This window comes from Lygodium microphyllum, chromosome 11, assembly GCF_053477565.2.
Source record: "Lygodium microphyllum isolate KBCC chromosome 11, Lygodium_microphyllum_v1.1.10, whole genome shotgun sequence".
Taxonomy (NCBI): domain Eukaryota; kingdom Viridiplantae; phylum Streptophyta; class Polypodiopsida; order Schizaeales; family Lygodiaceae; genus Lygodium; species Lygodium microphyllum.
This window is the reverse complement of record NC_141145.1, coordinates 123258268-123272972: the sequence shown is the minus strand read 5'-3', so window position 1 is coordinate 123272972 and position 14705 is coordinate 123258268. Positions and strand designations below refer to the sequence as shown.

The following is a 14705-nucleotide window of genomic DNA, read 5'->3' as shown; positions in this document are numbered from 1 at the left end:
TCATCCGAAAAAACCACTAGCATGCAAGAGGTGAAAAATATAGCACACCTCATGGTGTGGCTTGCTAGCAAAACAATTGGATCATGTGAAGGACATGACCTTCACATGGTATTAGAGCCGGTGCCAACCCTAGCATAACTTCACATGGTATTAGAGCCATATCTTCACATGGTATTAGAGCCAGTGCTCTTGTAAACAATATCATGTGGCTATTGTAGAGGATTGGTTTGTGCAAGATACATGAATGACACATAACCAATTCATAATCTCTCAAACTCCTTCTCGGGATCCTACTATGTCTTATTAGGCTTCTCCATCATTGGAGACCCTAAGAAGGCATTATGGACTTGACAAGGAAGACGACACTTCACCTTCACCTTTTTCTCCTTGGCAAAATACAAGTTTTATGACAAGCAAGGAACTTGAAGAATCCTTGAGCATCACGTATAGTCACAACTACACCCACTTGAATATCACGTATGGTTACAACCACACCCCTTCGGGTAACCTTCCTAATGCATCCAGATCGGTTGGTGAGACTAGCCACCTCTCTAATCAAGGAGGACATACGGCATTTGGAACACCTAGCAATCCATCATCTTTAGCACAGCCATGCCAAGTGTCAGGTTCATATAATCCTAATCAAAACCCTTCCCTGTTTTTCCTTTTGGTATGCAAGATCGGAATCATGTGACAGGTGTCAATATATAAATGTAAATCGAGGAGGCTTTCCAAGCAAAAGCACTTCTACACATATATCTAACACGGTTCCATTTGTTTCATTAGAATATGGTATTACTAGCCCTTTTTTTCAAGATCCTCTCATTCCTCCATCTTCTAGTCAAAACATAGACATTATTTCTTCTGCTTTTAATAATTTAGGATTGCACTCCACATCTGCATCTAGCACATTAGGGTCAAGATAATTTGTTTCTATCCCTAGCACCTTTTCTTTCTCTAACCACATTAAGGTCAAGATAATTTGTTTCTGTCCCTAACACCTTTTCTTTCTCTACACCACATGCCACCTATTCATAGGTAAATGCCACTCTGCATCCTAGTACATGGTTAGCGAAAATGCCACCCTTTAACACTGTGATGTGCTCTCCTTCTCCCCCCCTTCCCCCAAAAAACGTCCACCCCATACCATGATACAATGCGTGCTCCTCAAGTGGTTAGCATGTGTATGCCTAGTCAATCCATACCCACACTTGGATCCTCTGTGCACACATCCCGTATGCATGGTGGATATTCTAGGTTAATTCCCACGTGTACTTTGATCTCCCACCTTATCCACCTTACTCATCCTACAACACTACCACTCTTGTTGCTATGGCCGAGCATGCCTTCACAAAAAAGTCTCATTTCAATGGGTCAAATTTCACCACTTGATCTAACCTTATGCAACAAGTGCTTGAGTCTCAAGGGTCTTTGGGACCTAGTCCTTGGTCTAAAGCCTATGCCAGACCCTCGCATGACTCACCCTGATTGCATTCGTCAATGGAGAGCTTGAAATGCTACATCCCATGTTGAGTTAATGCAAGGGTTGTTTCTTGGGTTTCACTCTCAATTACAACACTTCCCCCTAGTATCTAATCATTGGAATCCTCTCCTTAAACACTATGCAATGATAAATAGCACCTAGTGCATCAATCTCAATTTTCAGAAAATGAGTTCTCTATTAAAAAAGGAGATGATCGAAAAGTCAAGTTGACTGAATATAGGCAATTACTCACCAAGTTTGTCACTAATGGCTCACTAAACGTCACATTTTTCTTAAACAAGTTGCCTCAAAAATACTTCCACATTATGCGCACATTGTTTCTTTTTCAAATTCCCGAATTATCAATCTCCTATGAGTTTGAATGTCAACGCTTGCCTTATGCAAGGTCGCATGATCAAGTCCACAAGAAGACCTCCCCGATTTCATATTCAAAGGGAGCTCTGGTGACCACTTCTTAAAAGGGGAAAATAAAAGGCAACAAGAGCTCTCGAGATGGGAAGGCAACTCAACCAAAGGGTGACACCCCTTCCTTAAACGGAAACAAAGAAATTAAAAATTTTGCAATAACTCCATAAAAAGAATAGGTTTTACACATACTGCCAGAGATTGGGCTATGTGAAGATATGCTAGGGTTTGCACTGAGGAAACACAGCATGTACGACCAAGACTAAAACACAAAGACTCAGACAAAGACCAGCAAAACTCAAACCCTAAACACAAAATGCAAAATGCAAAACTCAAACACAGAGACAAACACTAAGGGAAGAAACTCTAAAGTAAATGAATGTTATAAATGAATGTAAGAGCGTACAAAATACCCAAGGGAAAAGCAATGCAATGTTGGAGAGTGATATCCACCGGAGATGGATCCCAAGTGTTGTGACCACCAGTTGGAGTGTCAGAGTGCAAGAAACACCAAACGCTGGTCACCAGAGTGTCAGGAAACAGAGACAACAACAGGAGAGGTGTTTGTTGATGTAGACAACCTACTAGACAACAAAAACACAAATACTGCAGTAGTCGCCCGGTGGGAGAGATTGCAGCAATCTATCGCCTCACATTAGATGCTGAAAACGCAGGTTGATCAAGAGCTTTGAAAACACAGTAGTAGATGGAAACCTCAAAATAGCAAGGCAATGGCTGAAAACAGGCCGTCTAGGGCTAGATAGTCATGAGTTGCAATCGGTGATGGCTGGATAGCAAATGGTAGGTGGCTAATGGTTGAAATCTACACAGTAAAGTGAGAAACCTGCACAAAAGGATGAGGCTAAATGATGGGCATCCTATTTATTTATATATGTTGAAAGGTGCACCAAAAAATTAGGGTTTTGGGGGACCAATGAAACTCTCTCAAACCACGTACCAATTTTGTGTTTTTCATTAATTAAGCATGTTTTGGGGCTGTTTAAAAATGCTAATAAGCTATAAAGCGTGTTTAAGCTCAACACCCCCTCTTAAGACCAAATTTGAGCCTAAAAGGGAAGGCCTATAATATTTACCCCAAGGTGTCGCACCCCAAAGCAGCCAGGGCATCGAACAAAGAGTGCACATCGACTGCCTAATGGCCTATCAAGACTCCAAAGGCGATGGTTATCTTACCAAGGGAGTCCAAGTAGTCACCCCAAAGAGGACAAGGCATCGGACAAAGGGTGCTCGTTGGCTACCCAGTGGCCTACCAAGCCCTACAAAGGTGGATGGAACCACATTGAACATTTTTTGTTTTTTTTTATAGAAAGTTAATTTTAGGGGTGGTGGCTAATTAAGTGACAGTGACCCCAAAGACCGAAGTAGAGATGGTACTAGGGATCGTACACCCAACACATCACAAAACAGTACAAGATGACCCATCCACTCAAGGATTCGATGACAAGGGAAAAGGTTATGAAGTATTATGTGAAGAAGAATGATAGTGTAATCCACCGGTCAAAACAACTTAGGATCTGTCTAGTTGTACTCTGTACAATGGGATGCATAGTATGCTACATGCTGAAGAATGCTCATGCAACACATGCCACTTGAATTGTCCCTCCTAGGGAAATTGTTCACTTGCCCAAGCACCCTAGTACAAAGATGATGAAATCATGCAATTACATAGATAAAGGTACAACTAGCAGGGAAGGCCAATGTCGAAGATAAGTGCCGAAACCTATAGAATACCAAGAAGGGTAGAAATTCCCTCTCAACCTGGATGTTGATGCTGAAGAAGGAAGAGGAGCTTGAAGGTATTGATCTTCCTGTCGTGCCAAGAACCATGTGGATGAAGATGATAAAGCATCCCTACTGGAAGAGCAAGGATAGAAGGCACCGCCATGATAGTATCAAGAGAGAGATTGCACGATCTGCGTGGAAGGGGAAGCCTCCATGGTGTTAGAAGAGCAAAATCCAAGTACATGGAACCATGAAAGAAACGGCACACATCTCTTATCTCCAGCTCAAGGAGGATTGGTGCAAGCCTGCATATTAGCCCTACACTGAAATACAAAATCCTGCAAAAGAGAGAGAAATTTTGCAAGCATAGAGGTGAGTAGTCAGATGCTCTCAAAAATAAATAAACAATAATAAAAACAAAGCTAAGTGCAATGCAATGAGTATGTAAGTATGCAACGGAAGTCTAAAAAGGGAAAGGGTAAGTGTGTGGCTACCATCGCGTACGGCGAGGTAGGGAAGTAGTCCTAGAAGGTGCAGTGCATATCCAAGGAATGGATGCTTAAAAGATAGGTGAGTCACTAACAGACCAATCAGCCAATCCTTTAAGAGTAGTAAAAAGATGGGCTACCGAGGTTGCCTGCGTGCCAAATGTCCAATAGCCGCAAGGGCACATGAAGTAGATGGCGCAGCAACGGGAGGCATAGCCTCAGTGGATTGGCCAGTTGGAGTGGAGGCAATCATAGCAATCTGTTGTGGTTTTCTAGGAGAAAGACCTTGGGCCTTGGTACAACACTCCTCATCCGCATAGCCCCGACCTCCAGCAATGTGTTCAAAATCTATTTTTCTTAGGAATTTGCTGTCAAAGGGGTCATGTTTTTTTGTTTTCATCAAAGAAATTGGTGTCACCCTTGTTTTGGCTTGCCTTCGCATCTTGCAAGTTCTTACCATTGTTGGCTTTCCCTCCCAAAGAAGAGGCAACCCACCCTCGCCCCTCTAAATGGATGTGTGTGGAGGACTTCTTGTGGACTTGATCATGCAACCTCGCGTAATGCAAGAACTAACACTCGAACTCATAGAAGGTCGGTAATCTAGGTCGTAAGATAATGTGTTGGATAAAATGAAAGTATTTGTCGGGCAACTTATTGAAGAAGAACGTGACCTAATTGTTATCTGACCCGTAGTAGCAAACTTAGCGAGTAACCACCAATAATCGGCCAACTTGACTTTCAAATCATCTCCTTCCTTAATGGAAAACTCTTGAAGCTCAAAACCGAGATTGATAAGTTGAGTGCGATCTCAAGTCGCATAGAGGTCAATGAGATGACTCCAAAGCTCAAATGTGAGGGAAAATTTGCTATAATTGAGAGTGAAACTTAGAAAGCAACCCTGCATTAACTCAACATTGGTTGTAGCATTATAGGCTCTTCATTGATGGATGTGATCAAGGTGAGCTAATGGAGAATCCGACATCGGTACCAACGACAAAGTCCCAATCCTTGAGATTGGAGCACTCGTTGCATGAAGTTCAACCAAGTGGTGAAATTCAACCCATTAAAACAAGTCTTAACCATGAAGGCATTCTTGGCCGTTGCAACAGGAGTGGTAGTGCTAGGAGATGGAGGTGTGTACTGGGGATAAGGTGGATAGGGAGGATAGGGAGATGGAGTGGAGTACACTTGGGAAGTTATCTTAGAGTGCCCACCATTCATACGAGGAATGTGCATAGTGGATCCAAATGTGGCAATGGGCAAACTAGGGAGCAGCATGGTAACCGCCTGAGAAGCCCGTAGTGGAGGGATAGGGACACAGGGAGCAAAGGATGAATATCCCTGTGTGGAAGTAACCCAAGGAATGTGGGATGACAGTCCATAGGCAAAGGATGGATATTCTTGCATTTGAAAGGTCGTGTGGGGGCTTGTGAGTGTCCGAGGATAGTGAGGGGAATTCCCATTACAATCGTCCCAAAGTGAAAGGATGTGGTAAAGTGAGGATATGCGGAAGGTACAGTGTTAAAGGATGGCATTCCCCCTAACAATGCACCAATAGGTGAAGTGAATGGAGTGCGTCTAGATCGTGGGATGGAGAAATAGAAAGTGTTAGGAGTGGAGATGGAAGATCTCTTGAGATTTAGGCAATCACACTCCTAAGACGACGTCTTTGTATGGAGCAATAGGGCAAGGGACATGCAACAGCTTAAGAGAAGTTGCCTTTATCCCATAGGCATAGTGAGAAAAGTGGTACCATCCTGCAACTATAAAGCAATATACTTGACAATCATTTGATGAGAATGTTATTGTACTTTAAACTTTCAGTCTTATCTCTCTCTACTCAAGATTATGCTTATGAGTCCAAGCTAATCTATCTTGGAACATAATTCACTTGAGTAAAAATCTATGTGTCCAGTCTTAGTCATCATGCATCTTGTCATTGACTTCCGTCCTCCATAGCTAAACCTTGCTCAAGGATCCATGTTTCTCAACATGGTATCAAAGCCATAGTGAGCTCAGCTTAGTGTTCCTTCAGCTCCCCACAACCTTTGGTCAACTCAACTTCAACAAATGACCTCATCTCTTACTTCAGTTTCACTTTACCTCCTTTGTCTACCATAGCCAATACTACCTACCTATATTGGAGTTCCTGGATCTCTTCAACCAAGCCATATCTCACTAAGATTTATTCTAAGGAATCTTCTTCTGCTCTAGAAGCTTCTCCTTGTTACATCATAGCAGAACATTGGTCTCCCTCCTACCCAGCATTGCATGGTATTCAACTTGCTGCCCAAACCTGTGTTGTTTCCTATCACACTACTGGCACTATCATCACACTCCACAATGTTGACAATTTTCTTGGGGCTTCCATAATGCTGCCATCCAATATGAAGAAAGATTCACCGTCATGCCGCTTCAAAGGAACGGGCTTTCATACTTAGCAAACAAGGATCAAGTTGATCCTGATGAAGAAGGGCCGTTGGTCAATAACTAGTGGCCAAGAGAAGAAACCCAAAGATGGTACTCTTGCAACAATATGGCAAGAGAATGATGACAAAGCCCAATCCTTCATCAAGCTTAAGCTTGATGACAGTTATATCAATCATGTAGACACATGTGATATATCTCATGCCATTTGGAAACAGTTGGACACACTGTTTGGTGCCCAATCTAAATCCTCAAAATATGGATTATTAATTGAGTTTTTCAAGTTGGATATGAAAGCTAATACATCCCTTGCTACTCACCTTAATTATATGGAAAGTCTGCTAGCTCAACTTGCAAGGATTAACTTAAAAATGGAAGAAGATATATACATTGGAGTCTTACCCAAGAGTCTTCCTCTAGAATTTGGTAATACCTCCACCACACTAATTAATATACCAAATCCAAAGCTGGTAGACATCAAAGCATGACTCCTTCAAGAAAAGAAAAAGCTCAAAGGAAAAGAAAGATCAAGCACTTCAAAGGAAGAACAGGTTCTCTATGTCAATAACAAGTACAAAGGGAAGAAAGGTATTGTCTGTGACTTCTGCAAAAAAAAACGGGACACATTGAAAATTTTTGTTATGTCAGGAAAAGATCACAAAAGGCCTACCTAGCAACTGCCAAAGAAGAAGAAGACCATGAAAAAGAAGAAAAAGAAGCCACTCAAGAACAAAAGGACAAGTCTCATAAGTCCTTCTATTCCCACTATTCAAACTGACTTTTTTAAGTCTTGTATGTACTTGCATTAATACTCCAATCATACGCTTTGTAACCCTCATGTAACCTATGCACTACAGCCTTTGCACACTTGGTGAGGCTTTGTGACAACCTCTAGCTTTATATGGTTGGTCTTTCCATATCTACACTTAGCAAGGTTCTACTCATGGCAACCTCTGTATACTCAGTGCTTTTTATGGTTGTGATTGAGGGGTGTTGAGCTTTATGCAATCACACTTCTAAGACAACATCTTTGTATGGAGCAGTAAGGCAAGGGACATGCAAAAGCTTAGGAAAAGTTGCCTTTATCCCATAGGCACAGTGAGAAAAGCGGTACCATCCTGCAACTATAAAGCAATGTACTTGACAATCATTTGATAAGAATGCTATTGTACTTTGCACTTTCAGTCTTGCCTCTCTCTACTTAAAATTTTGTTTATGAGTCCAAGCTAATCTATCTTGGAACCTAATTCACTTGAGTAATAGTCAATGTATCTAGTCTCAGTCATCATGCATCTTGTCATTGACTTCCGCCCTCCATAGCTAAACCTTCCTCAAGGATCTGTGTTTCTCAACAAGATACAAACCTTGGTGTGCTTTGAGCAGAAGTGGAGTGTAATCCAAGATCTTGGAATAAAGATGTGAGTAGATCAGAATATGGATAAGATAGTGGTGGGATGGAAGAGTTGAGAAGTGTGGTTTACGTGCTCAAATATAACAGATGGTAGAGATATATATGATAAAGGGTGTGTGTTTCAAGAGCCTCCTCTATTAGAGTTAACATACTAAAAACCATCCGGATCCTACACACCAAAAGGGGAAAAAAAAGAGGGTTTTGGCTTATATAACTCAAAAAGGTTATACAAACCTGACATAAAACCTCGTTGACATAAAGGAGATAGATCGCCAAGCGCGTCGAATGTCATGGTACCTCCAAGATCAGAGGGATGGCCAGTCTCACCAATCAGTCCAAACGGGGTAGTAGCACTCATTGGAGGAGTGTAAACCGAACTATACGTGATGCACAAGTACTCCTCAAACTCTTCATCTCTGAGATAACCAAAATGAGAAGAAGAAGGTGGTAAAGGTGAAGGTGTGTCTACTTCCGTCTCGAGACTATAATGCCTTCTCAGAGCCTCCAATGATGGAGAAGCCTAATATGGCATCATAGGATCCGAAAAAGAAGATGCCTAAGACATTATGAGTCAGAATCGAGTCATGTGTGAGTCTTGCACAAAGACTAGTCTCCACAGTCACTGCAAGATACTCTTTACAAGAGCACTGACTCTGATACCATGTGAAGATATGCTAGGGTTTGCACTGAGAAAACATAGTATGTACGAACAAGACTGAAACACAAAGACTCACAAAGACAAGCAAAACTCAAACCGTAAACACAAAACTCAAACACAGAGACAAACACTAAGAGAAAAAACTCTAAAGTGAATGAATGTTGTAAATGAATGTAAGAGCATACAGAATGTCCAAGGGCAAAGCAATGCAATGCCAAACGGATCCCAAGTGTTGTGACCACTAGTCAGAGTGTCAATAGGGCTCGATAGTGATGGGCTGTAGTCGGTGATGCTGGACAGCAAAAGGTAGGTGGCTGATGGCTGAAATCTGCGCAGTTGAGTGAGAAACTTGCATAAAAGGTTAAGGCTGAATGGTGGGCAACTTGTCTATTTATAGATATTGAAGGGTGGCCCAAAAAATTAGGGTTTTAGGGAACCACTAAAACTCTCTTGAACTGTGCACCAAATTTGTGTTTTTCATTAATTAAGCATGTTTTGGGGCTGTTTAAAAATACTAATCAGCTATAAAGATGTGTTTTAGCTCCATGGCCATGTAGACGAGGAGTGTCATACTAAGGCCTAGGGTCTCCTAGCTTGGAAACCCCAATCAATTGTGACTCCATCCACTCCCCTTGGGCAATCAAGTGAGGCTACACCTCTCACTGTTGCTCCATTGATGACTCCTAGCACATCTGCTACTAGACATGTGGCACACGAACAACCTTAGCAACCTGTGTCTTTTAGTACTCTTGAAGGATCAGGTGACAATCTAGCAACCCTTCTTCCATAACACTCTTTGCGTCCATTCCAAGGTCTGCTCTTGCATATCCATCTAGGACTACTTCCTCGGCTCGTCATGAGTTTCTTTAACAAATATCTATTGATGGGCAAACACGATGATGGCCACACACTTAGGCTAGCACCTCTCTAAATACACTAGGATACTCTAGCTACTCTAATATCATTTTAGTTCCTCTATTTGTCATTTGTTGCATTCACTCACTCACTCATTAACACCTCTCTCTTCATTCATTTAGCTTTATGTTTTCTTTTACTTTGAAGCATCTTACTATTGACATCTGTTTTTGCAAATTCTAATCCATTCTACGGGGTTCTATATTTCAATTTAGGACTAACGTGAAGGTTTGCACTAGTTCTTCTTAGGTCTACCACAAGTATAGAGGCTTCCCCTCTTGAGGCGAATCTTCAAGCATCTCTCTCGATGCTACCCTAGCGATGACTTCTACATTTCTCTTCTGAGAGGGGCTTCATATTCATCCTTCATCATGGTTCTCGGCACCGCGTGAAGACCAACATCAAGCTCCTCTTCCTCCCTTGGCATCAACATGCATGGTTAAGAGAGGGTTCCTACCCTTCATTGACACCTCCAGGTTTCGATGTTTGTCTTCGATATAGGCGTCCCTTTCCTATTGTACTCTCCTTCACATTGCATGATCCTCATCATCTTTGTAAAACAGCGCTTCGATGAGTGAACAGTTTCCCATGAGGGACACTATCCAAATGGCACCTTGTTGCATATGCATTCTCTGTGAGAGTGCGCAACGGAAGAACACGAACACAGAGGAGAGGAGAGAGAAAGCAGAGAATGAAGGAAGAAAGTCTGCACTGACTGAGATGAATGCTGAATACACTGAAATGGACAGAGCAGTCCCTGCACGCAGCCCGGAGCGTCAGTGAGGGCACCAGAACAGACTGGAAGCAATGGCAGCACCAATGCTGGAGACGGAGATGACGGAGACAGTGCTGAATCTGCAGAGTACAATGCTGGAATGACTGGGGGGGGCTGCTATATATAGCCCCCAGGCCAGTAAACTGGCCGACCTGGCCAGATTTGGCCGACCAGCCAGATCTGGCCGACTTTGGCCAGATCTGGCCGACCTGCCCAGGAAACTGGGCCGACTGCAGAATAACAGCCCAGTATGGGCTGTATGTCTCCCAAAGGCTGCAGACTGACAAGGACGGCCACTAAACGAACTGACAGAGCTCCTCTGTCTCCTGTCAGACTCTGACAGGAGCTCACAACCAGGAGATGACAGACTGAGAATGATAAAGAGCAGGCTAACACCCCCTCTCAGATCCTGGGAGGGTCTGAAGACCCAAGAACCACATGTGATGAAGTAAAGAAGCCTGAGGCAAAGGCTTCGTAAAGAGATCAGCTGCATTGGCCGCCATAGGACAATAGACCACCACCAGCTCCGAATCCACGATCCGCTCTCGAACATAGTGATACTGAACCTCAATGTGCTTCGTGCGAGCATGAAACACCGGGTTCCAGAGCAAGAGCACTCTGGTTATCCACGCGCAGCTCCGTAGGTCCGGTCTGGGAAAAGCCAATCTCTGCCAGTAAGCGACGGAGCCAAACTGCCTCCATAGCGGTCGAACATAGGGCCCGATACTCAGCCTCTGTAGAAGAAAGTGCCACAGTAGGCTGCTTCTTGCTGCTCCAAGAGACAGCACCGGATCCAAGGGTGAAAGCATAACCTGTAGTGGATCGTCTCGAATCCACATCACCTGCCCAATCAGAATCACTCCATCCAGAAAGGGTAATTCCATCTCCATACATGATCCCGAAGGATCGAGTCCCCTGTAAATAGCGAAGAACCCGCAAGGCTGCCTGCCAATGATCCTGGGTAGGAGTCTGCATAAAAGAAGACAATAAAGCCACCACAAAAGAGATATCCGGCCGAGTGTGAAGCAGCCAGATAAGAGAGCCGACAAGGCACCTGTAACGGGTGGGATCTGGAAGGGGAACTCCAGCTGTCAAAAGCTTGGACTCGGGATCCATGGGGCATGAGATAGGCCGACACTCAGCCATATCAAACTCCGAAAGAAGCTCGGAGATGTACCTGTGCTGCGAGATAAAAATGCCCTGTGCCATCTGATAGATCTCCAGGCCTAGAAAGAAGTGAAGGATCCCTAGATCCGTCATGTCAAACTCCTGCTGAAGAATGGACCGTGTATGCTCCACCTGCTGAGTGTCGCTCCCTGTAATGATAAGATCATCCACATACAAGATAAGGAACACAGAAAGAGAATCCACAACCCGTAAGTAGAGGTTGGGATCATAAGCGGAGCGCGTAAAGCCACTCTGTAGAAAGAAGCGGTCAATCCGCTAGTATCAAGCACGAGGAGCCTGCTTCAAGCCATAAAGAGCCTTCCGCAGCCTATAGACATGATCCTCCTTCCCCTGCACAAGAAAACCAGGAGGCTGTGAAACATAAATCTCCTCCTCAAGAACGCCATTCAGAAAAGCAGACTTGACGTCCATCTGATAAACAGGCCAACGGTGGTGAGCAGCAAGAGCCAAAAGAACTCCAATGGTGGACATCCTGGCTGTAGGAGCAAAAGTCTCGAAGTAGTCCAAGCCTGCACGCTGTGCAAAACCCTTGGCAACAAGCCTAGCCTTATGCTTGTCCAAGGAGCCATCTGCAAGATACTTGGTCTTAAAGACCCATTTCACACCTATCACCTTCCGTTTCGCGAGACGCGGAACAAGCTCCCACGTATGGTTTCGCTCGATGGAATCGAGCTCGGCCTGCATAGCCTGTCTCCAAATATCCTGTGCAAGAGCCTCCTCCACAGTGGAAGGCTCAGAATCCTGAAGAATCTGTGACATAAGAGCATAGTTCACACATAGTGAACTATCCCGCTAGGCCTGTAAACGTGCTGATCGACGTGGGCCTGTAGAAGAAGCAGGAAAGTGCGTAACACCTGAATCCTGCATGAGCCGGCGATACCATAAAGGAATCCTGAGAGACTCCTGCTGCTGTGAGGGAGACCGGGGGGTCTCCGGAACCTGCAAAGCACCCAAATCGGAGAGGGACTCCCCCTCACCGAGTGAAGGTAGATCCTCCGCATCAGAAGAAGGCTGTGTATCCCGTGAAGATCCCGAAGTGGAGAGGGAAGAGCTCGTAGAAGACGGAGTCACATCCACCAAAGGGGAAAGGGAAGCCGAAGGAGGAGGAATAGGGGGGGTGCTAAGGGGTATCCTGGAAGGAAGTGAAGGGAGAGAAGGGGTGGTGGTGTGGGGGGGGGATCCGTCGATGACGAAGAAACATCTGTAATGGAACCATCAATCGGATCCTCAGAGGCCGAAGCCTCATCAAAGATCACATCCCTGCTCACCTTGACCTTCCGCGTCGTCAGGTCGTAGAGCTGATATCCCTTCGTGGTCGTGCTATAACCAACGAAGATAAGCTTTCTTGACTTAGAGTCGAACTTCGTCTTCCTCTTCTTCTTGTCCACATGGACAAAAGCATCGCACCCAAAGATGCGAAAATGGGACACGGAAGGCTTCTTTCCAAAGAAAGCCTCATACGGAGTCATGTCCTGTAACGCCGAAGTCGGAGAGCGGTTGCGAATATGCACCGCTGTAGCCACCGCCTCACCCCAAAGGAAATGAGGAAGACTCCTATGCTCCAGCATAGATCGGGCCATCTCCACCATGGTCCGATTCGCACGCTCCACCACACCATTCTCTAATGGTGTATTCGGATGGGAATACTTCACCCGAATACCATGATCCCTGCAAAACTGAGAGAAAAGGTGAGAAGTGAACTCGCCACCATGATCAGCTCGAACGCCACGAACCTTGGAAGTTGTTTGGGTCTCCACAAACACCTACCACTCACACAGAAACGGGAGTACGCCTCGCTCTTATACTCCAAGAAATAAGGCCACACATAACGACTAAAGTCGTCCACAATCAGCATCAAATACCTGGCCTTCCCAAGGGAGGTCGTGCCCATAGGTCCGCAAAGGTCGGTGTGAACCAACTCAAGCGGAGAAGTAGCCCTCCTAGAAGCAACCTGAGGGTGTGGCTGCCTGGGCTGCTTGCCCCTCAAGCAGCTAGGGCACAAAGTGTGGAAAGGAGGGAAATCAGGAAGTCCCTCCACCATCTTCCTCCTAGAAGCCCGGCGAAGAGAATCGAGGTTCAAATGACCATACCGAGCATGCCAAAGCAGCCCAAGCTCATAGGAAGTCCGCGCAGCCAAGGCTGTGAGTGTATAAAGCCCACCCTCCTGTGTACCTGTCCAAAGAGCATCACCTGTAGAAGCATCCTCCACTGTGACTGCATCGGGTACCTAACTGAGTAAGGCCATGCACAGATAATAGGTTAAAACCCAAATCAGGGACATAGAGAACTTTGGCGGAGGAAGACCGCCTGTCAGAAAACATAGGTAAAGTCCCCACGCCTCAAACAGGGAGGGACTGTAGAATTGTCACCAATGGTGACGGTACCCCCTCTGGAACGAAGATCCTGAAGCCAATCCTGACGGAAGGTCTATGTGAAGATGCTCCACTGTCGACGAGCCAAGGCTTCTCCTGCTGTTGTGGCTGGGGCCGCCTTCGAGTCCTTCTCCTTAGGCTTCAAATGGGGATACTTCTACCAACACTTCTCCTCGGGATGAGTGCCCTTCCCACAATGGAGACACTTGGGCTTCTTCCCTTCGCATCCTTCTTGTCCTCCTCCTTCTTGTCCTTGGTCTTCTCCTTCTTTTGTTTCTTCTTCTTGCCGCCACCTGTGCCGGCCATAAATGCCTTGGTGGAGCCACTGGCTCCCACCTCTTTGAGTCACTCGTCATGCTCCAAGACAAGCGGGGAAAGCTCCTCCCATAGGAGTGTCTCACGGGTCCTCAAAGTGATGAGGCTGGTATAGAAGACATCATATCGGGGTGATGGCAGCTGAGTCAACAGAATCATCGCCATATCCTCAGACGATATCATACGACCAAGAGAGGCTAACTCGCCTCGCATATCCTCCATCTTCGTGATGTGCTCCTTCATGGAAGAAGAATCATCAAGACTGAGCATCCGCAACTTCTTCTCCAAGGAAATCTTGTGGGCAAATGTCTTGTGCTGATACAAAGACGCAAGCTTCTTCCACACTTCCGCCGCGGTCTGTAACCTGTGAACATGTACAAGAACGGAATCATGGAGACTCATAAAAAGAAAGGAACGGGCTCAAGAGTTGAGCCTATCCCATAAGGCTGCACGATCCATAGAGGTGCCATCGGACGAATCCGCGGGGGGATAGTCGATTGGTGA

General features: G+C 45.1%; 1 protein-coding gene across 1 annotated transcript in view; it reads right to left on the bottom strand.

The window, feature by feature from the left end:
* LOC148029323 (ubiquitin-conjugating enzyme E2 8) overlaps window positions 1–14705 on the bottom strand; it is a 39923-nt gene that overhangs the window by 11775 nt on the left and 13443 nt on the right. The window lies entirely within an intron of this gene.